This window comes from Tursiops truncatus, chromosome 9 (genome assembly GCF_011762595.2).
Source record: "Tursiops truncatus isolate mTurTru1 chromosome 9, mTurTru1.mat.Y, whole genome shotgun sequence".
NCBI lineage: Eukaryota > Metazoa > Chordata > Mammalia > Artiodactyla > Delphinidae > Tursiops > Tursiops truncatus.
The window spans coordinates 100,504,708-100,527,563 of record NC_047042.1 but is presented as its reverse complement, the minus strand read 5'-3'; the positions used below and the strand labels follow the sequence as shown (position 1 = coordinate 100,527,563).

General features: G+C 46.0%; 1 protein-coding gene across 2 annotated transcripts in view; it reads left to right on the top strand.

The window, feature by feature from the left end:
- XRCC2 (X-ray repair cross complementing 2) overlaps positions 1-22,856 on the top strand; it is a 164,938-nt gene that overhangs the window by 102,696 nt on the left and 39,386 nt on the right. Inside the window, exon 5 of one of the 2 annotated variants that reach the window (XM_073810121.1) lies at positions 19,249-19,396. The exons of the other annotated variant lie outside the window; for it this stretch is intronic. The gene's annotated coding sequence lies outside the window, so the exon portion shown is untranslated. Of the gene's footprint in view, positions 1-19,248; positions 19,397-22,856 lie in introns of those variants that run through there. 2 annotated transcript variants of the gene reach the window in all.

Genomic DNA, 22,856 nt, shown 5'->3' with positions numbered 1-22,856 from the left:
AACTGACACGACACAGCCAAAAAAATAAAGAAAATAAATAAATTAAATATTAAAAAAAAAAAGAAAGAAAAGAAAGACATGGGGTGATTGGATCGGAGCCCACAAATGAGGCAGCTGGGTCCAGCCCGGGAGAGGAGCCTGAAGGGGGGGAAATGGTGAAAAACACCCACCCACCACCGCGCCAATAGGTGCTCCCCCTTTCCATTATGGAGGCCCTCTCTAAGCTCCTTTTTCCTTCATTTTAATCTGGTCCTGGAACACTAAAATCTAGTTAGGAAAGAAGGAAGCAAACAACACTCCGCCAGAGCTCTGAGCCCTGGGGGAGTTTCAGACAAATGTAAATTGTCCTCCTCTTAACTGAAATCATCACTGTGGCCCGGAGCCCTGAGGCCCCCCAGGGCAGCCCTTCATCTGGTAAACAAGAGGATACAAACCCCCAAACACTTCTGACTAATCAGAAACACTCCCAGAAAACAATCTCTTGGAAAAGTCCACACAGCCTGGGGTATCCAGGCCTGGCCTTGGCCCTCCAGCTGCTCCTCTGCAGGCCTTTCTGTCACTCACACCCCCAGGTGGCCATCTTGCCAGTTGAGAATAATTAACTGTTGATTAGCAATGGTTGCATTTTCATCAGCTCCATTCCCAAATTCCTGTAATTTCCATTTCATCCGATTAGTATATTTTGGCCCATTCTCTTCCAGCAGCCTGGGAACAGAGACATCACCCACACAGAAATAACAGCCTTCCTTTTTTTTTTTTTTTTCTTTTTTTTTGGCCGTGCTGGGTCTTCGTTGCTGCACGAGGGCCTTCTCTAGTTGCGGCAAGCGGGGACTTCTCTTGTTGCGGAGCACGGGCTCCAGGCACGCGGGCTTCAGGAGCTGTGGCGCCTGGGCTCCAGAGCACAGGCTCAGCGGCCATGGCTCACGGGCCCAGCCACTCTGCGGCATGTGGGATCCTCCTGGACCAGGGATCGAACCCGTGTCCCCCTCATTGGCAGGCAGACTCCCAGCCACTGTGCTACCAGGGAAGCCCAACAGCCTTCTTTCTTTTTTTTAAATTAATTTTTAATTTTTATTTTGTTTATTTATTTTTGGCTGCGTTGGGTCTTCGTTGCTGCGCGTGGGCTTTCTCTAGTTGCGGCGAGTGGGGGCTAACTTCGTTGTAGTGTGCAGGCTTCTCATTGTGGTGGCCTCTCTTGTACGGGCTTCAGTAATTGTGGCTCACGGGCTTAGTTGCTCCGCAGCATGTGGGATCTTCCTGGGCCAGGGCTCGAACCCGTGTTCCCTGCATTGGCAGGCGGATTCTTAACCACTGCGCCACCAGGAAAGCCCCCAGCCTTATTTCTAATAAATCAAATGACACTGCTGTTTCGGGTGAGCTCCAGTGCCATTTTTCCAAGGCCTTAAAATTAACTTTAGTTAATCTAATCCTAATTCTGTTCTGAAATGGATGCCATCTCAAGAAAGAGATTACCTTAAATCAGGTTTCTGTGAAGAATACGTTTATGGAACTATAACATTCTAGTTCTAGTTAAGATGTTGAACAACACATGCAGGGACAGCTTTTCATTTCACACCCCCTGCCGCCCCCGTCCACCCCATGCTGACATTTTAAGAGGGGCCTTCAGTACTCCAGCCCGAAGTGTGAGCTGCGTGACTCTGGACCTGTGAGCTGTGCCCCCCACTGCAGGGCATGAGGTGCATTCCATTTCAGTAAGCGTCAAGAAGCCTCAGCTTTGTTTAATCCAGGGTTTCTCAGACTTACTTGATGATGGACCCTTTTGTGAAGGCAATACCCAGCCAGCTTCCAAGCACTCAATAAACATCTGTCAAACGAATAAATGAACCTTCCAAAGTAATACACGCTGGGAGATGCTGCTTTAAACCGAAGCACTAAGTAGTATGAGAATATTTCTTTAAAAAGGCAGGAGATTTTTTTTGGATAATGTTGCAACAATAGGTGGCCTGTTACTGCCCCTTCAAATCACACTCGAAGGTGGATGTGTCCCAAAGTCAGCCCTGCTTTGGTACGGGCTCCCTTCCACTGGCATGTAAACTGCTTGAGGGAAGAGACTGCGTGTTTTCATCCTTATTCATCTGTTTGTAGCATGGAGCAGAGGGCCTGGTGGCCAGTAGGTGCTCTTAAGCAATTAATTAATAATTCAATTAATTGATGCTTAGGGGATAAATAAATTAACAAATAAATATCACCCTTAGTATCAGAGACTCTCCCAGCTAGGAGCGAATACCTTCTAAGAAATCCTTAGAAGTCGTCTATTCCAGCCTTTCTTCTATAACTGAAGGAACTGAGTCCCCTAGAGTATTGAGTGGTTCCCCAAGGTCTTGCACGGAATTAGTCACGAAGGTGCTTTATCACTACTCTTCCCAGAACAGTACCTAATGCTGGAGCACTTATCCAGCCAGCCTGGGTTGTTTTCAACTATATACTGATAATGTACTACCTATCGTAAAGCAGCTTCTTCGATTAAGCAAACACTGTATGCAGGCCCCACTGTTAACCCATAATTAAAATACCAACAACCATATTATACATACATGTACAATATTATTAGCTCCAAGCACAGAAGTGTTCAAATGTCTGAAGGGTTTTAATCTTGGTAGAATTGCTTTACCAGTCAGATTATGCAGGGATTTTCCCTTCAGTATTCCTTACATCTTGTGAAAGCCCCCTCCACACCCCCCCTTTTTTTTTAGCTCCCCATTAAGTTCTTTGAAAGCTCAGAAGAACTCACACCTATTCCCTTCTGAAACTGACTTATTCTCCAGGGAATAGTGGGAGGTTTGTTTTGCTAGAAGAAGGATGAATGATCCTTGATGGACTTCTGTCCTTTTCCTGGTAAAAACTGAGGAGGGATAACTGGCTTGGTCACTGAAGTATTGAATTGGTCTACAGAAGGCCTGAGGGATGCTCTCTAACCTATCCGTTCCAATTTTCTTACTTTCACAACTGCCAAATCCAAATAAATAAGAGATCAGGTGATTAGGAGCAACAAATTGGCCCTTATGTCCAAAAAGATTTCCTCATTTATTTTCCTCAGTAACTAAATTCCACAATAAGATTTTAATCATTTGGATTCAAGTTTTGGCCATGCCTTCCAGTCCACAAAATATCATGGTGTGTGAAAGACAGTTGGCAGTTTAGAGTAGTGGGGAAGAGAACAGCTTTAAGCCAGACAGTTAAGAGTTTATATTCTAGCTTTGCCATTTATTAGATGTGGAACTATGGGCATATCATGTCAGCCTCTATTTCCTAACCAGCGAGAAATGGGAACGCTATGATATCTATGTCATAGAAACGTTGCGACAACTACAGATACAACAATGCATGTAAAATGATTAACACAGTTTCTGGCTTAATAAATAGTGGCCTATTGTAATCCTGTCTCCCTCTGTCCCCTTTTTTTTGCCAAATTGAGAAAAGAAGCATTCAAAACACCCAGCTCCATCTAGGATACATTATAGACCAGAGGCTTCAATGCCCTTTCAGCCTTAAAGCTGAACTCATTTGTCCTATGTTTCCCAACCTTGAGGACAAGCTGAGAACAAGACCTTTTCAGAAGCAGCTAAAATGTAAAAGGGTGTGCACGGTGCCTGGATTAGTGAGAAGGCCACAGGAAGCCGGGGGGTACGGTGGGGGGAAGCTGTCAAGACACACTTCAAAGACAAAAATAGATGTCACCAACCTTGCAGTTTTGCTGAGGGCCTGCTCAGGCTATCTATGACTATTTTCGAATTGTTCAAGCCAGTCCATCACCCATCATTAAAGCAAAAACTCAGTAGCTATGTGGCATTGAGTTTATGCCAAGAGAGACTGCTCATCTTTCAGGTTCTTTCAATTACTATTGATTAAGTAGCACTAGAGCACAGATATTAAGTCCACTGCGTGCCAGGCACCGTGCTGCCTTCTGGGAACACCAAGGTGAATGTGACCTGAATCCTGCCCTCACAGAGGTCACAGCAAGTGATGAGACAGACCTGTAAATAAATCACTGCAGTGTAGGCGGGGGTGGAGGGTGGGGGGAGAACAAAGGAAGTGCTGTGAGAAAGAAAAAGAGAAGTACTCTCACTTCCTGAGCTCCTCCAGGAGAGCAGTGACTCTGGAGTGGGTCTAGGTGAGTGAGAAGCTCTTCCCAACGAAGAAGGAGGAAAGTCACTATTGGAAGAGGGAGGAGAAAAGCTATCAGAACAGGCTGTGCGGGCACAGTGAAGACCCAGGCTCTGGTGCGAGATTGCATCCGTGTGACACTAACTAGCTGTCTGACCTGAGGCAAATCACTTAACACCACCATGCCTCAGTTTCTTTATCTGCAAAATGGGAACAATAAAGTATCTACTTCATAGAGTTATTATGGGATAGAAAGTGCTCAGAGCAGTGCCTGGCCAAGGAGAACACTTACAAACGTAAACCCTTACTATTAGCAAATAAGCATGCAATATAGTCTAAATCCAGTGCAGTTTAGTTTGAACAAACAAGTAAAAGTAACAAGTTAAGTAAGTTTTTAAAAAGTCTCATTTACTTATCTAAGTAGTTTTTATGTCTTGCCTAACTGGCCAGCACTCAATAACATTTAAATCCTATGTATTTGTATTAAAAAAAAATTTGGTATCTTGTGTTGTCGTGTTGCCCATAAACTCAATCATTCTTCTAGAAGGAGTGATGTAAATGTCATAAAAAGTCTATTCGAGGGCTTCCCTGGTGGCGCAGTGGTTGAGAGTCCGCCTGCCGATGCAGGGGACATGGGTTCGTGCCCCGGTCTGGGAGGATCCCGCGTGCCGCGGAGCGGCTGGGCCCGTGAGCCATGGCCGCTGAGCCTGCGTGTCCGGAGCCTGTGCTCCGCAGCGGGAGAGGCCACAACAGTGAGAGGCCCACGTACAGCTTAAAAAAAAAAAAAAGTCTATTCGAGGCCTTTCTCACCTTCTGAGATGGCCCACACTCTGTCTACGGAGTGTGTTTCACTCCACAGAAATAAATCCACTTCTTACCTAAAAAAAAAGAAAAGTGTATTCGAGCTCTAGGTCTGTTCTTCATCTATAAAATGAGAAAGTTGTACTGTTTTATCTTGAATGCTTTTTCATCTGTAACTTTCTGTTCTTCTCTTAATACTGGCTATATTCATGACTGTAGAGATAAGGCAAACCCCAAATTTATGGAGTAGAGAAATTAAATATAAATTCCAAGAGAAAAGACAGAAAAAAAAAAGGAAAGAAAAGAAAAACAAATCTAGAATGGTAGATTACCTTTTGATTTCTAGGGTTTTACACAAATTACTCTGTAACTAACTGTTCAGAAATTAAGTATGGTATTTATTGCATTGACTTTTAACAAGTTGGAAATTGTGCTGTTGAATGGATTGATTGGAGTCCTCAGTCAGCAGGCACTGTTTTGGATCACAAACTTGGGCAAGAGACCAAGGTGAGCAGCAGGAAGGCTAGGCATGCCTCTAGGAAGATTATGGGAGTGGGTCAAACCCAGGTAACACCCAGGAGGCTATGGTGAAAGGAGAGCCTGGGCTGCAGTTTGGGTTGATGCAGTGATGGCTCAAAATCCACGAAGTTATAGGAACAAGGGTGCATTGCCGGGACTTCCCTGGTGGTGCAGTAGTTAAGAATCCACCTTCTTTGTACAAGACAATTAGTCCAACGGCAAACCAGACGTATATTGTTCATGTCATTGCAAGACACTGAGGGTTGGAGTACTCCTTTTAACATTGGAGGATTCAGACCAAAAAAAAATAGAGAATTATAATGCAGTGTGGTAAGTGTCTTTTTTTTCTTTTTTTTTAAATTTAATTTTATTTCTTTATTTTTTATACAGCAGGTTCTTATTAGTTATCTATTTTATACATATTAGTCCATATATGTCAATCCCAATCTCCCAATGTGGTAAGTGTCTTAATTCAAGTTCACAAACAGGGCCATGGTAATACAGAGATGGATCACCTAACCCAAACCTGGGGAATTAGGGAAGAAGCAACACTAAGCTGAGTTCTAAATTATGAACAGGAGTTGGTCAAACAAGAAGCCTTGTGGGAGGAATTGGAGAGGATGGACAGAGGGTTGGGAGAAAAGTATTCTAATGTTGCAGATGGCTGCAAATTTCAAAGGGGAGAGGCACACATTCTAAGAATCATAAATAGAAAATTAATAAAATAGACTATTCTATAATTAAATAAATAATTCAACAGAAATATAAGGAGAAATAGTCAAATCTGCTAATATCCTGGGAGAATCTAACACACCTCTCTTCAGTAATTAACAGAATTTTAAAAATCAGTAAGAATATATATGATTTGAACAACAAGATTAAGAAACTGACCTAAAGGACATAGATAGAACACCCCACTCAAAAACTGAAGAATAGGGCTTCCCTGGTGGTGCAGTGTTAAGAATCCACCTGCCAGTGCAGGGAACATGGGTTGGATCCGTGGTCCAGGAAGATCCCACAAGCTGTGGAACAACTAAGTCTGTGAGCCACAACTACCGAGCCTGAGCTCTAGAGCCCAAGAGCCACAACTACTGAGCCCACATGCCACAACTACTGATGCCTGCTCGCCTAGAGCCCGTGCTCTGCAACAAGAAAAGCCACCGCAATGAGAAGACTGCACACCACAACAAAGAGCAGCCCCCGCTCTACAAAATTAGAGAAAGCCTGCATGCACCAACAAAGACCCAACACAGCCAAAAATAAATAAATAAAATACATAAATTTATTTTTTTTAATTGAAGAATATAGGGACTTCCCTGGTGGTGCAGTGGTTAAGAATCCACCTGCCAATGCAGGGGTCATGGGTTTGATCCCTGGTCTGGGAAGATCCCACATGCCATGGAACAACTAAGCCCGTGTGCTACAACTACTGAGCCTGTGCTCTAGAGCTTGTGCGCCACAACTACTGAGCCTGTGTGCCTCAACTATTGAAGCCTGTGCACCTAGAGCCCGTGCTCTGCAACAAGAGAAGCCACCACAATGAGAAGCCCATGCACTACAACGACGAGTAGCCCTGCTCACCGCAACTAGAGAAAGCCCGTGCGCAGCAACAAAGACCCAATGCAGCCCAAAATAAATTTTTTTAATTAATTAATTAAATCAATCAATAAATAATTTTTTTAAAATTGAAGAATATATACTAGTTTCAAGCACACAGAGAACATTTACAACAATTGGTCATATCCTGCGTCATGAAGGAAGTCTCGAAAACTGTCAAATGATTGAAATAAACAGAATCCTTTCCCTGGCCACAATGCAATTATGCTAGAAATCATTAATAAAAGTTTTAAATCTCTATATTGTGTGGAAAGTAAATAAATAATAACAATTCTAAATAATTCATGGCTTAACAAAAAGAAAACAGTGGAAATTACAAAATATTTCAAACTGAATGATAATGAAAATATTACATATAAATCTAGTTGGATACAGCCAAAGCAATACTTGGGAAAAACTATAGCCTTAAATACTATATTAACAAAGAAGAAAGGCTGAAAGTTAATGAGTTAAGCATCTATCAATATTTCAATAGTTAAAACAGGAATAGCAGAAAACACCAAGTGAAAGTAGAAGGAAGGAAATAAAATAACTAAGAATATACATTTAATGAAATAGAAAAATATGAAATAGAAAAAAAAATCAGTAAAGCCAAAAATCGATTCTTTAAAAAGATTTGTTAAATTGATAAATGTCAGATGAAGCTGCCCAAGGAAAAAAAGTGGGGGGAACCAAAAGGTATATTTGGAATGAAAATGAGACATCACTACAGATCTTGCAGACATCAGAAAGATAATAAGAGTATACTATAACTTTATGTAAAAGATTTGAAAATTTTGATGAAAAAACTGACACAAAAAGAAATAGAAAACCTAAATAGTCCTGTAACTATAAATGAAGCTGAATGTGTAATTTAAAACCTTCCCCCAAATAAAACTCCAAGCCGAACTGGCTTTCCCTGTGAACTCTATCAATATGTAAGAAAGAAATAAAATCAGTCTCCACAAACTGTCCCAGATAACTGAAAAAGAGAGGACATACCTCAACTCATCATATGAGACTATCATAACTTTGTACCAAAACCTGTCAAGGATATTACATGAAAAAATATAATTAAAAAATTGCAGGCCAACAGCTAAAACTAACACAACATTGTAAATCAACTATACTCCAGTAAAAATTTTTTTTAATTGAAGGCCAATATAATTCATAAACATAGATGCAAAATGCCAAATAAAATATTGCCATAGTGATTCTGAAAATGTATAAAAAGTTAATGCATTATAACCAACTTGAGTGTACACCATGAATGTAAAATTGGTTTACTAAAATACAGTGTAATTTATTTATTTATTTATTTATTTATTGGCTGCATTGGGTATTCGTTGCTGTGCGCGGGCTTTCTCTAGTTGCCGCGAGTGGGGACTACTCTTCGTTGCGGTGCACGGGCTTCTCATTGTGGTGGCTTCTCTTGTTGTGGAGCACGGGCTTTAGGCACATGGGCTTCAGTAGCTGCAGCACTCGGGCTCAGTAGTTGCAACACGCAGGCTCAGTAGTTGTGGCGCGCGGGCTTAGTTGCTCCGCGGCATGTGGGATCTTCCCAGACCAGGGCTCGAACCCGTGTCCCCTGCATCGGCAGGTGGATTCTTAACCACTGTGCCACCAGGGAAGTCCAGCATGAGGAGTTTTATACCAGGGTGAACATATAATGATTTGGAAAAGCTGGTGGGTAACAAGAACCAACAGAACACTGCTGTCAAGTCCTTGTTACATGGGGTTTGCATGAACGAACCACCTCCACCCACCACAGTTCTAGAGGGAGCCTTTCATTAAACAAGGAGGCAAAGGGTTTTGCATCAGATGATGTGTACAAAGCGCACTCTGCAATGTCTGGCTCATAGGAGATGTTCAGTGAGTGTCAGCTAAAGGGCTCTATGGAAAGGAAGAGGTGGTTGTGACAGTGTGTCAAGGGGGAGGAGGCTCTCACCAGTAGGAGAATGAGAATACAGTTGGATGCTCATGAGCATGACAGGGATGTGAAGCACCATGGAGTTATCTGGCCTAATATCCAGTTCTTGCAGGTTCAGACTCTTTTGGGATAGTGTCTGGAAGAGTGACCTTGAGGTCAGGTTCTCTCCGAGGAGCTTGTGAGGGCCTCTGTGTTTAGTAGTTACTGGGTTCTATAGGGTCTAGTTCCAGTATATCTCTTACATCTCTCTTTCATGTGTATTTCCATTAACAACATCCTGATTCAGGCCCCCATGATTTCCATCCTGGACTACAGAGTCTCCCAACTGGTTTTCTGCCTCCATGTCATTTCTTATTTACTACTTCAAAGTTAATCTTCTGTCATTTCCCTTCTCAAAACTCTTCAGTGCCTCCCAACTAAAGTTAAATCTCCTCACTTTAAAGTTCAAGACCAAGCTTCCCTGGTCACACAGTGCTTAAGAATCCGCCTGCCAATGCAGGGGACACGGGTTCTATCCCTGGTCCAGGAAGATCCCACATGCCACGGAGCAACTAAGCCTGTGCGCCACAACTACTGAGCCCACGTGCCACAACTGCTGAAGCCCACGTGCCTAGAGCCCGTCCTCTGCAACAAGAGAAGCTGCAGCAATGAGAAGACCGTGCACCTCAACAAAGACCCAACGCAGCCAAAAATAAACAAATAAATAAATAAATTTAAAGTTCGAGACCTTCTACAAGGCGCCAATAATATTTTTATCCCTGTTTCCTACCGTATCACCAGTTCCCACTCACTGTTCCGCAAATCATTTTCTTACTTTGTTACTTCCCTGCTTTCATTCATACTGTTCCTCCTCTCTGAAATGCCCTCTCTCTGATTTCTGTTTGTCAAAATCACACTCTTCTTGTCAGGTTCACTTTGTCCACCAGCAAGCTTACGAAGCCCCTCATCTGTCATACACACCCAGGAGTGAAGCTGAAAATATTTAACCGCTGCCACATACAGGCACCATCCAATCAGGATAGACCCTGGCCCTGGATAGAGGAGGGCCTCTGGGTCCCTGCCATGACGGGTGCTCACCCTTTGCTGCTGGACTGGGTTGGGGGGGAGAGAGGCTAGATGGGTGGGGAGGAAAGGATAGTGAGGGCTCAGAGGAGCAGATTTTCCACATTCTGACTGTGGGCACAGCAGCTCATACCATGGGGCATCATCTCCTCAGACACCCTCGTGCAATCTTCCTCTTTGGGCAAGTTGGACTTCAGCATCTAACCCATTCTGCTTTGCATATAAACAGTGTCCAACTGTCCATCCCCTTCACCCCACCTGCAGGATAAATCCCTTCAAGACTACCCAACTCATTGCTGTGGTCCTTCACTACGTCTGGCACTCAGACACTCAACAAATGTTTGCCCCTTTGAAACCAACAAGGGGAAATTGTTAACTTTCAAATGTCAGCAGAGAAGGGTTCCTAAGGAAAAAGGAAATGGTAAATAATTTTTAATGAATGCCTGCTCTGTACATGTTATTTCATTTCTTTCTGGCAATAAATCTAAGAGGTTGGTTTTCTTATTCCCATTTTACAAATGAGTAAATCAAGGCTTAGACTTAGTCAGCTGGTCCAGGACCACCCAGCTGGAAGTGGCAGAGAGGAGGTCACCATCCTGTTTGTCTCTAAGCCCATTGTCACCTTTCCAGAACTTGTGCGTCTCTTCTGAAGGGCAATCTTTTTGTTTATTCTATGGATCAAATCAGAGATTATATGGAATTTACTTTATTAATCTAGTGGCTCTTTTCAAAATGTGCTTTTGCAATTCAAAAAGTTTCTCCTGTTGGACTGGTAACCTGAATGAGCCTTAATAACAGAGTCAATGGAAAGGTCCCTTGTATTCAGTCTTTTCAATTATTTTACCACCATTTTCTCTTTCAGCACCTCAGTTACATTTGATAGGGTTCTTTGGAGAGAAATCTCTTTCTGAATCTTTGCAAAAGGAAGAATTTCAGCACAGTCAAAAAGTATAAAGGGAAACCATTTTAATTTTTTAATTCAGGCCATTATTAGCTCCCCTTGCATCAGCTTCTTCTAATTATGCAGAAGTGCATACATGTGACAGAGCGCCTGGCCCTGACTCATGACTTACTAATGAGATCATATTTTTCATTACAATTCCAAAATCCCATCAATCTTTTCTTAATTATTTTTAAGTGAATTTGCTGCTTTAGAAAGGAAAGGGCGCATGTGGCACGAGCAGGAACTAGGAAAGTTTCATGCGATTTCAATTTCAGAAACTTTGTTGGCAAGATGGCCTGTAACTGTTGCCAGTGTTAATAAATCAAATTTCGATGTCGATGTCGCCTCCCCCCAGCCCCACCCCCCCGCCATATACCAGAACTCACTCTCAGATTCAATGAATCAGACCTTCAAGCATTGCCACAGCAAAGTTCCTTCCAAATATCTCTGCCAACACATATTATAGTCATGGGTATAGCCAGGGGTAATACTCGCAGTGTTTGAAAGCAGATACTAGCTGTAAGACTGAAACAGGGTACTGGACACCAGCTATGCCGGGTTTAACCCTTTAGCAGCTAGACTTTAGGAAGCTCCTGAAGGTACCTAGAGGGAGCCAGAGCAGACAGATTTTGAGGAGGTTTTGGGGAAGTTGCAGCAGCAGCTATTTTAATGACTGCTAGAGGTGTTTTTGAAGATTTTAATATGCGGTGTGGTACAGGCATTTACCAGTATCAACCCTGCCCACGGCAGTGCAGGCGTCTTAGCCGTGGCATCTCCGAAACCTGGATCAGGGTTCCCTTTCCAATCATGTTTAGCTCCGTCCGGCGCTCTCGATAGGCCTTCATTAAGTGTCGTCACACCTGGAAATTGCCCCCGGCTACCCTCCACTCTTTTACATTTTGTCAGCTGCCATGTGAGTTGGTCACCTACTCCTAGCCCTCATGCAGGGTATTCGGCAAATACCCGCTTGTCTGAGGTTTATGTAAATGAGGGGAAAACCGAAGTGGCCAGGGAATTTCGTCTTCCTTGCTCAGGCTGAACTTTGTTCTGCATATTAACTTTCGTATGTTCCCCAAGAACTCTAGGTCCTCAAAAATGAAACTCCAATTGTCTGATTACAAATTTAAAAGGTTTAATTAAAAAGAAATTTTTTTAATGCAAAGCAGATGTTTGATGTCGATGCCACGTGATGTAGCTCTTGGAGGTTCCAGGAAGTCCTTGAAAATGTGACTGAAGGAGGAAATGAAGTCCCTGGATAGGAAGGGGGCTGCCCCTGCCTTGAGTGCCCGGCGAGGCTGGTGGGGCTTGTTTGGGCAGAGAGGAGCACCTCACTGCGCTGATTCCATCCACAGAGAGAAAGCCCCCAGTTCCTGACTGGCAGCTCTGCTTTCCTCTGCTCCAGCAGCAATCCTTTGCCTTTCACTGGAGCCGTTTTCTGTTTCAAATGTGTCCGTTTTATTCATTGGATTTGTGCCTAGGCTGAGGCTGCGAGGTTTGCCTCACTCACAACCACTCCATACTCAGTACTCTTTTTAGAAACGTCCTAGGCTGGTGGGTCCAGAGCCCTGACAAAGAAGCCGGCTACCAGGGGACAGGCCCTGTCTCTACCCTCCACGATGGAAGGGAGCCCAGGAAGGTGGGCCCAGGGTCCGGTCAGCGGGAGCGCGACCAAAGACCTCCCGGTGATGTCAGGGCAGTCCCGTCAGACTCTGGTGCCAGGCCCAGCCTCCAGAGTCTTTCCTGCCCCCGTCCAGGCACTGTAATAACTAAGTCAACTGGAAAAGAAATACTGAAGAAAGACTAAAGGAAAGCAGCGCACGGGGGCAGCCGGGGCCAGGAAGGAGAGCACGCAGCACAGCATAAAGGACCATTGTGCTAAGCTCCTCGGCCGCGGGGGTGGCCGGGGTGGGGGGGGGACGACTTGGCACCCTGATCAGCCGAGCCTGCGATGATGCGCTTTCTCCGGAGGGAGATCCTTGGATCCCGGCTGAAAAAAGGACAGCGTGGGAGGGGGCTGGAGAGAGTCAGGGGACAGACAGAGCAAAGAGAGGGCTGAAGCAGGACAGAGCCCCTGTCTTTTTATTGCTCCCTCACCACCCTGGATCCGCCAGGGTCCTGTCACCTTGACAGCCGTCTGCAGGAAGAGTAATTTTCCAAATGACTAGTCAACAAGTGTTAAAAGCATGTTCTTGCAGGAAGAGGGAGAAAAGGAAAGAAACTTGGCCTCCATTGCTGCCATGGTCCATTGTGAGGCCATGACCTCGAGGCTTTAACATTCTTCGAATGAATGTCTAAAGGATGGAGGAAGAGGACAGAAGAAAGCACGTGGGGTGGGGGGTTGTCAGATGCAGGACTGTTTTCTCCATCGTGAGTAACAGCAGCCCCTTCCTGGCTTCCTTGTTGGGTACCTGCTCCTGTCTGTCTCCTGCTCATTTCTGGGGAAGGTAGGATGGAGCCAGGAGCTGCCCTCTGAAAGTGACCGTAGCTGCTCAGAGCAAGATTCCCTGGGGGATCAAGAGACTCAGGTATCAAGAGTCAGGTATCCAGGTAGGCTTTGAACTTGAGCTTCCCTCGCCTGTAGCGGCTCCTCAGCCCCTGACCCCAGGAGCGGTGTGTGGGGTGACATTCAGCCTCTCCTGCCCTTCCAGGGAAAAACCCAGCACATCCTGGACCCATGATTTGCCCCAAGTTGGGGGTGGGAGAGACTGGGACAAGCCAAAAAACGTGTTAAGAGCAGGAAGGAGCTGGCGCTGCTACATGGAGAAAGGTCCCAGCAGCTTAATGCATCTTGAACAGAATCATTAATCAGGTGCAAAACTCCCCAAAGGAGCAAAATGAGGACCAGCGCCTTCCCAGGGCAGCCTGCCAATCCCCCGCTTGCATGTCCATTTCCAAATCCTTAGTGTCTTTGTATCAGGGCTGGTCCAAGCCAGCCTAGTCAGGAGCCACCTGTTCACGTCCCCTCCCACCTCCCTGACCTCGGAAGTGAGAGGAGAAATGATGGGAAACCCAGACAGCTGCTATGACCCCCTCCCCCATAAAACAAGCCACCCAATTCTAGGAATTGGGCCAGACCCTGGCAGATGAGTTACCCTCTGTGAAAAATGCTTCTGTGAGCACATTAACTCTTTCCTGCACTGAGTAAGTCTCTTGCTCAATAGAAGACAAGTCAGGGCTGGCAGGGACCTCATAGAACAAACCTAGCCCTTTCCTTTTCGTTCCAGCCAGAGTCGCAGTGACCTGCCCGAGGTCACGACCTGGATTAGTGCAGAGTCACGGCAGCCAGCCTCCAAGGTGGTCCCCGGCCATTCCCAACTCCCAGGGCCCACAGTCCCGGAGTCCCCTTTCACAGTGAATAGGGCTGGCCTGTGAAATCAAAGAAACAATACTACAGAAGTGACCATGTGTGACCTCCAGGGCCAGGTCATGAAAGACATGCAGCTCCCACCTCCTCCCCTTGCGCTGCGTGGAGAGCCAGCTGCCGTGTCACGAGGATACTCAAGCAGCCCTGTGGCGAGGGCCACGCGGTAAGAACTGAGACCTCCCACCAACAGCCAGCACCAACTTAGCAGGTGAGGGAGCCACGTGGGAAGATCCTCCAGCCCCAGTCTATATATCCTGAGCAGCCTTGACCCAGAACCACCCAGCTGAGGCTCTCCTGAATTCCTGGCCCATCAAAACTGTTGGAGTTAATAAGCGTTTAGTGTAATGTCAAAGAGAAATAGAGCTGGGCATTCATTAAAGGTGGCAAGACAGATTTCATGCAGACTGCTGCAGTAGGGGAGAGAGAGAAACAGCTCGGCTCCAACCTGTGCAGAGGGACTTTAAGGGAAGAAGGAGGGAGCAGGGAGGAGGAACTGTTGAGAGCCTGGGCAGAGTCAGAGAAGTGGAAAGTTACAAAAAGCTGGTAGGGGGCTGTTTTCTGAGAAATGTTAGGCAAGCTAGGTGTTGAGTGAGGGTAACCTCACACAGAAAATTCTTTTGGCAACCTGAGCTTTCCCAGGCGGGAACTTGGGAGGGCTGGGTCAGGCCAGGGGTGCAGCCTTGAGCTGTTAGAAACCAGGCGAGTGTTTGTTCCAGTCTCAGTGTCAGGAGCTGACAGATTGTGCCAAGGTTTCGCAGTTCTCATTGGTCACGACCGAGCAGCCTCAGAGACACCGACCGAAGTTGATCAGGGAAAGAGTCTTTGTCATTAGCTCTCAGCCACCGTGGGTTCTGGGAGAGTTTGGTTTGCAGCAATAGATAACTATATCCAGATGGAAACCCTGATTGCGATTTCCAGAGTCCGTGCCTTGTGCTTTTTCTCCCACACTACTTAACCCTCCTTCAGAAGACAAGCCAAGAATGGGCTGCTGTGGCCTTGACAGCAGACATTTCCTATGTTGCAGTAATGACAGAGCTTCTGCCCAAACATGCAAGACATTTGGAGATCAGCACCTTCCCACATACTCATTCTCAAGATCACTCAGGGCCCAGTAGATAATCCAATGTTTCTAGACCTGACAGGCACAGCAAGGTGCTTCCTCACAGTGAATACCTCCCCAGATGAAACTCCTCCAAGTTGGTGCATATTCCTGTGAATGAAAGCAGTGACATGCACATGTCATTAAAGCCATCACATAACCAACTTGCTGAGCACTTCTGTGTGTCAGGCAGACACTGATAATACAGAAGTAAGCATGCTCATCCCTGCCCGCAGGGAGCAGAGTACTGGAACCCAGTGAAAACTTCTCATTTAGATTAGGTTTCAGAGTAGGAATCAGGGGTTGTCAAATGCAACATGAATTCCCTTACCTGGTTTTTAAACTATTTTGTCCCAGCTGAGCTGAGGGGCCCCCAGGAGAACACTGACAGCCGGAAACACTTATTTACTTACTTCATGTTTTAACTGTGGGGCAAAGCAGAGGCCAGCACCATCATAATCCTAGACAATTGAGCCATGAGATGTTCACAACACAGACACCAGATGGTCTTTATCTTCTTTCTTAACTTAAGATGTTGCAGACAGGTATGTACCTGCCCTTTGGACCAACTGGACATCCATCCTCAAGCATCCACATTCAAGGTGGAGGGACAGTGGTGGTTACCAGGCAGCTTGAGAAAGCGGGTCCCCAACAAGACAGTGCAAGTACCATTCCTTCTCGGGAGCCTCCTCCAGCCTCTTGGAGCAGAATTAAGTGTCTGCCCCTCCGAGCTTCAGGTCCTTGTCCTAACTCCTCTTACCATGTGGCTGTAACTCCTCGTCTCCATTAGACGGACCTTCTGGTTTCAAGGATGCTGTTGTCCACCCCCGTACCTAGAATAGCGGCTGGCAGGTAGTAAGCCCTTAACAATGAGTATAGGATGAATGACCAGAGTGAGTGAAAGAATGAATAACAAAACGTGCACAGGTTTACAGCCAGTGATCCTTGAAGTAAATTCTAAATAGACAATAAAAAGTAGGCAGCTTCAAGGGCAGTCCACAAATTAGCAGAGTGATGGTCTAAAGCTTAGGTTTAAGACCATTCCTTAAATTTAGATTGCATTTTCCCAAAAGAAAAATGTAGTAAAACTGTGGGAAACACAACAGCCAACCCACTAATTCTGTTAAGCCATTATGTACCTTGAAAGTGCACTGTTTCAACAACACTACTTTTAGTCCAGGTTCCAGACAACAGACTTAACAAATGAACTTCATTAATTTATTAATTAATTTTGTAAAAAAAAAAGAATGTATCGATTATTCATAGGAAACGCCTACTGTTTGCCAGGGACTAGTACTAGTTGGTGGCGACTGAGAGAGGAAAAGCAGAGCTTTACCCCGAGGGAGCCCACCGTCCACTGGGGAGAACACAGGTGTCAAATGTAGCACGCAGGTGAGCACGAGGCGCCTCGAGCAGAGAGGCACCTGAGGCTGAGAGGGAAGTTTTCTTGGAGAAGACACTTAAGAAAAGCAGGCAGAGGAAATGGCATTTAAAATATATATTCTTAAATTTTATTTATTTTTTTTGCTGCATTGGGTCTTCATTGCTTCACACAGGCTTTCTCTAACTGCGGCAAGTGGGGTCTACTCTTTGTTGCGGTGCGCAGGCTTCTCATTGTGGTGGCTTCTCTTGTTGTGGAGCACGGGGTCTAGGCACGCGGGCTCAGTAGTTGTGGCTCGTGGGCTCTAGAGGGCAGCCTCAGTAGTTGTGGCACACGGGCTTAGTTGCTCCCCGGCATGTGGGATCTTCCTGGACCAGGGATGGAACCCGTGCCCCTGCATTGGCAGGCGGATTCTTAACCACTGCACCACCAGGGAATTCCAAGAAGCAGTGTTGAGATCAAAGACGAGATTGTAGTTTCTAATGATTTTCATTATTTTATTATTTTTTTAAAAAAATACATTTGATGTGTTTTTTAATCTGTTGCTGCTATTAACCTTAGCGATGTTCAAATTGACCATTCTTGGCAGTGAGAGCTTATTCTAGAAGGCTCCTCAGGTTTTTAAAAATTAATCATTTATTTATTATTTATTTTTGGCTGCATTGGGTCTTCGTTGCTGCACACGGGCTTTCTCTAGTTGCGGCGAGCGGGGGCTACTCTTGGTTGCGGTGCGCAGGCTTCTCATTGCGGTGGCTTCTCTTGTTGCAGAGCACAGGCTCTAGGCGTGCGGGCTTCAGTAGTTGTGGCTTGTGGGCTCTAGAGCGCAGACTCAGTAGTTGTGGCACACAGGCTTAGTTGCTCCGCGGCATGTGGGATCCTCCCTGGCCAGGACTCGAACCCGTGTCCCCTGCATCGGCAGGTGGATTCGTAACCACTGTGCCACCAGAAGCCCCGGAAATGGTCTTTTAAAAGGCAGAGAGGGAGCTTCCCTGGTGGCGCAGTGGTTGAGAGTCCGCCTGCCAATGCAGAGGACACGGGTTCGTGTCCTGGTCCGGGAAGATCCCACATGCCGCAGAGCGGCTGGGCCCGTGAGCCATGGCCGCTGAGCCTGCGCGTCCGGAGCCTGTGCCCCGCAACGGGAGAGGCCACAACAGTGAGAGGCCCGCGTACCGCAAAAAAAAAAAAAAAAAAAAAAGGCAGAGAGGTAAAAGAGTTGAACGATTTAGAGCAAAGCTTAGGGGTCAGACAGGCGTGGGTTCTGGGAATGCCTCTGCACTCTCCAGCTGCGCTGGCTGTAGGTCTTTGGGCAAGTCCCTTAGGTCTCCCAAATTCATTTTCCCATCTGTAAAGTGGGTGGCGCCAACCTCAGGGGGCTTTGAGCGCATGAGCTGAGCTGATGCACGTAAATGCTGACGGCAGCACCTGACACCGTTTCAGGGGAGGAATGGCACATGGACGTCCTCTGGGAAAAGGGCTGCCCCTCTGGGTAGGAATCAGGGCAGGTGGAGACCGGTTGGTGACAAGTGTGATCAATGTCATGAGAAGAAGGAGCACAGACAGAGCGGGCAGGCGGCAGACAGCAAAGGAGCCTCAGAAATAGAAGAACCTGGAACTTTACATGGTGAAAATAAGCTAGCCGCGAGCCCATCGCCTGAAAAAGGAAGCCAGGAAAACAGGAAGGCTCTGTGCGTTTTGGTCCAAAACCCTAGCAGGAGAAACCAAGGAACTACTATTCTAGCTGCTTCTAATTTCAACTTCCCTGCACCTTTAATTTAGGTGCAAATTACCCAAGTGATTGGCAATTTTTCTCAGAGCCGTAGATAATATGCCAGAAGTGGAAGAATTAAACTTTGAAGACGAAAGATTTAATTAATTTTTAAGCTTCCCAAATGGGCTCTTAAAAATGAAATGGCTCAGAAGTACATTTAAATCATAGTCAGCTCTCAAAAGTAACGGAGGATTATAGAGGGTGCTTTTCTGTTTGAGGCTCACTGGAGCCGGGCTTAGCCTCGCCGGCCAAAAATTATAAAATTCATGATTAGCTGTTTTGGTCACTTTCCTAAAAATAAAAATGTCCAATTTCATTGTGAAAAAAGGATATACAGACCTGTATATGTAAATATAAAATTGGTACTGGTTACCATCACCAAGTTATCCTGGCTTCTCCTGTGTGAACCGGGGATGCTAACAGTGCCCACTCCACAGAGCTGCTGTGAGGAATAACAGCATGCAGTAAGTATGAGCAATAATAATAATATAACTAAGGCTTGCCCATCTTGCCTCCAAAGCGTCTCCTGAAACCAGTGTGTGAGGCCTGCGTTCCTGTGGGGAGCAGTGTTCCAGAGATCCTTGCAGAGCCAAAACAGGCCAAAACTATTTTCACACTCATACTAAGACATTATTTGCTTTTTCATTCTCATTCTCTCAGAATTGTGCAGCAGAGCCTTCCAGAGACTACATGGCACGAGATATTGCAACAGATTAAATGCAGAAGCAGATATAGGCATTCTACTGTCTACTAACAACCAGACATTGAAGAGATTTATAAAAATATAAAATAAGGTCACCTGTCACTAAATTTTGTTTTGTTTGGGAAAACATGGTTATTATTTTTCATAAAAATTAACTTACTATACAATGGGTTTATTGTTGTGCATTTGAAAGCAATTTATAAAGATTTAAATTTTTTCTCCGTTTTAATTTCTAATTTGATAAATCGTGACCGCTCTAACCCACATAAAGAAAAGTCATTAAGGGTCTTGGTAACCGTGAAGAGGTCAAGGGGGCCTGGGCCCTGTCCTTTAGCCCCGCCTACTCCCTCCATCTGTGCCAATCACCTGCCTAGCTAGCGGGGCCCCACCCAAGGTCCACTCTGACCCCATCACCCCTCCTCCCTCCGGACATATCTAACTAGCCACTTTGTACCAGACACATATCAGGCAAAGGAGATGCCAACAACCATGGTCTTTCCCTCTTGTGTGAGGAAGTAGGCTTGAGGGGGAGGCGGAGCTGAGCAGCTGCCCCACGATGCAGCACCCCAGGCGACCTCCTCCCGTCTCTCCCACGTCCTGGCCAGAGGGCCCTTCCACCTGCTCCATCACCCTGGCTCCTTTCACTGGCTTTCTATTGTTCGTAGATGTAAGAGCAAAACACTTACTGTGGCCTTCAAGACTCTTAAATCTGATTCCTGCCCACCCCACGCCTCATCTCTCTTCACACTCCCCGTCACTCAGGGGTGCTCACCCTGCTGCCTTCTTTCAGTTCCCAGAAGACAAGCTCTCCCTCACCACAGGGCCTTTGCACGTGCTATTCCCTGTGCCTTGAAAGTTTTCTCATCTCTTCTCTCCAGCGCTTAACATATTTTGTAATTATAGATTTGTATAATTACATAATTAGTATGTCTCCTCTACTAAACCATAAACATCTGGAGAACAGGTCCTATGTCTACTTTGCTTACCATCATATTCCTGGTACCTAGTACAGGGCCTGGTGCACAATGCTTAATACATAATGATTGAATGTATAAATGAACGAATGTCATTTTATGCTATCCTTAGAGATCTTTTTACAATAAATTCACTCTTGAAAGCATTTAATTAATTGGATTGTGTGTCCCACCAAGACAATTACAATCTATCCATTTTTGTATCACCAGGGCCTAATACTGTGCCTGTGTGTAATATTCAGTAAATACTGAGTGAAGGAATGAATGAGTGAACAAGTGAATGAAACATAAGCAAATGCTTGCGGATTTTATTTGAAGTATAGTTGATTTACAATGTTGTGTTAGTTTCAGGTGTACAGCAAAGTGAATCAGTTATACATATACATATATCCACTTTTGTTTTTTTTAGATTCCTTTCCCATATAGGTCATTACGGAATGTTGAGTAGAGTTCCCTGTGCTATACAGTAGATCCTTATTAGTTATCTATTTTATATATAGTAGTGTGTATATGTCAATCCCAATCTCCCAATTTATCCCTCCCCCTTCCCTGTCCCCCCAGTAACCATAAGTTTGTTTTCTACATCTGTGACTCTATTTCTGTTTTGTAAATAAGTTCATTTGTACCATTTTTTTAAGATTCCACATGTAAACGATATCATATGATGTTTGTCTTTCTCTGACTTACTTCGCTTAGTACGACAACCTCTAGGTCCATCCATGTTGCTGCAAATGGCATTGCATTCTTTTTTTTATGTTCTTTTCCATTATGGTTTATCCCAGGATATTGAATATAGTTCCCTGTGCTGTACAGTAGGACCTTGTTGTTTAGCTTGCGGGATGTTGAATGGGGGATAGAAACAAAGAAGTTGAAGCCACGTTCTCAGTCGTCTGGCAGGTTACAGTACAGATCAGGGAGACAGGTCATGGAATAAACGGTTTCTACAACACAAAGAAGAATATGATAAAGTGTGGAGTTCACAGTGTAGGTGGTCTTAGTCCTTCGGGAGGTGAACAAGAGGCATTGAGGTGGTTCCGTGGCGGGAGAGCTTCCCACCTGGCGGTCAGCACTAGGCAAGTGGCTGCAGGGGCTGTGCAAGGTGAGGGGTGCAGTGGAAGCATGTGGAGCATCTGGCACTGACTTTAGGGCACTATTCATAGAAGAAAGGGGATGTGTTGAGTGAAGATGCAGGGAGGAATGCCAGGAATGAAGGGGCCGGTCAGCACAGAGGTGCACAGACTTGGGCGTTCTTGAGCACAGCTGGGAGTCTGTTGAAAACGCAAGTTCTCACCACCCACTTGCTGATTCTGGTTGTGTGGAAGCAGGGTTGGGTCCAGACTCTGCATTTAAACAAGCATTCCAGGTGCTTCCGAAGCAGGTATTCCATGGGCCACACTTTGGGAAACACTGACAGATTTAGGTCGGATCCTGGTGGCTGGACGAGTGAATCCCATCCTGAGGGCAGAGCCTGAGGCAAGGATTCAGTACCACGATTTGTGGAGGGATGGGCTTCAGGGAGACCCTGTGAGGGAGAGGGAAGCAGGGCCGGAGGAGGCCAGCGGGCAGAGATGTGAGCTTTGGAGCCTAGTCTTGAGACAGAGGCAGCCTCTGTGCCCCGGGTCAGTCAGCAGTCCCTGCCTGTAGGTGACCCTTGATTTGGGGGTGAGGACAGCAAACACCCCAGACCAGGGCTCCCCTCAGAGAAAGAGGCAGTTGTAAGATCTCAGCAGCCACCTCTCTCACAGTGGCCAGGGTGGGTGCACCAGCCTGGGAAGGGGAATCCGGGTGGGCATCACAGCTTCTGGCTCACTGACCGAGAGAACAGCTCCTCGTGGAAAATCCTGAGAGAGTGAGACTAAAAGATGCAAACAAAGGAGGTGGCTGCGTACATCCGAGAGGAGCTAAGCCCCTCTCTCAGTCCTGAGGGCGATGCAGATTCTGTGTCCCTCTGAGGGTAGCCATCCCAGCTGCTAGCCACCCCCAGCTTTCACTTTCCCTACCAGAACCTTCCATCTCAGAGCTGAAACCCGACTTTATTTCACACACAGGAACCTTGTCTCTGGGAGACAGAGGCAGAGTGCCTGACACAGCAGCCCCCCACCCCACCCCCCATCTCGCACAGGCAGCCCTCCCCTGAGGTGGGTCTGCATCTCCCGCCCCAGGACCTCCTTTTCCACGGCCTGTTTCTGGTTATGGTAGGCACGATGCTACTTCTCTAGCCCTGTGGCAGCCCCAGAATTCTCGGAGCAAATGCCAAGATGAAGGGAGAGGGAGCAGAGGTGGGCAGGGAAAGTCTTCAGACCACCTTGCAGGTCTGACACCTGTGGACGGAGGGCGGGCAGGAGAGGTCAGGTAGGAAGTGATCCCTGAGAATCTCCGCCTAGCTGATGGGGGCCCAGAGCCGAACTCTCCCACCTGCATTGCTTCCTCCAGTTCCTACTACAGCTCAGGGCGAAGGAGCGGCTCCTCCACCATAAAGCTGAGGAAACAGGCTCTCAGAGGTTAAGTCATCTCCCCACCATCATGCAGCTCAGCTGGGGCTGGTGTGTGACTCAAAGCCCAAATCCGTGGCTAAATATTTGTTTCTGTCT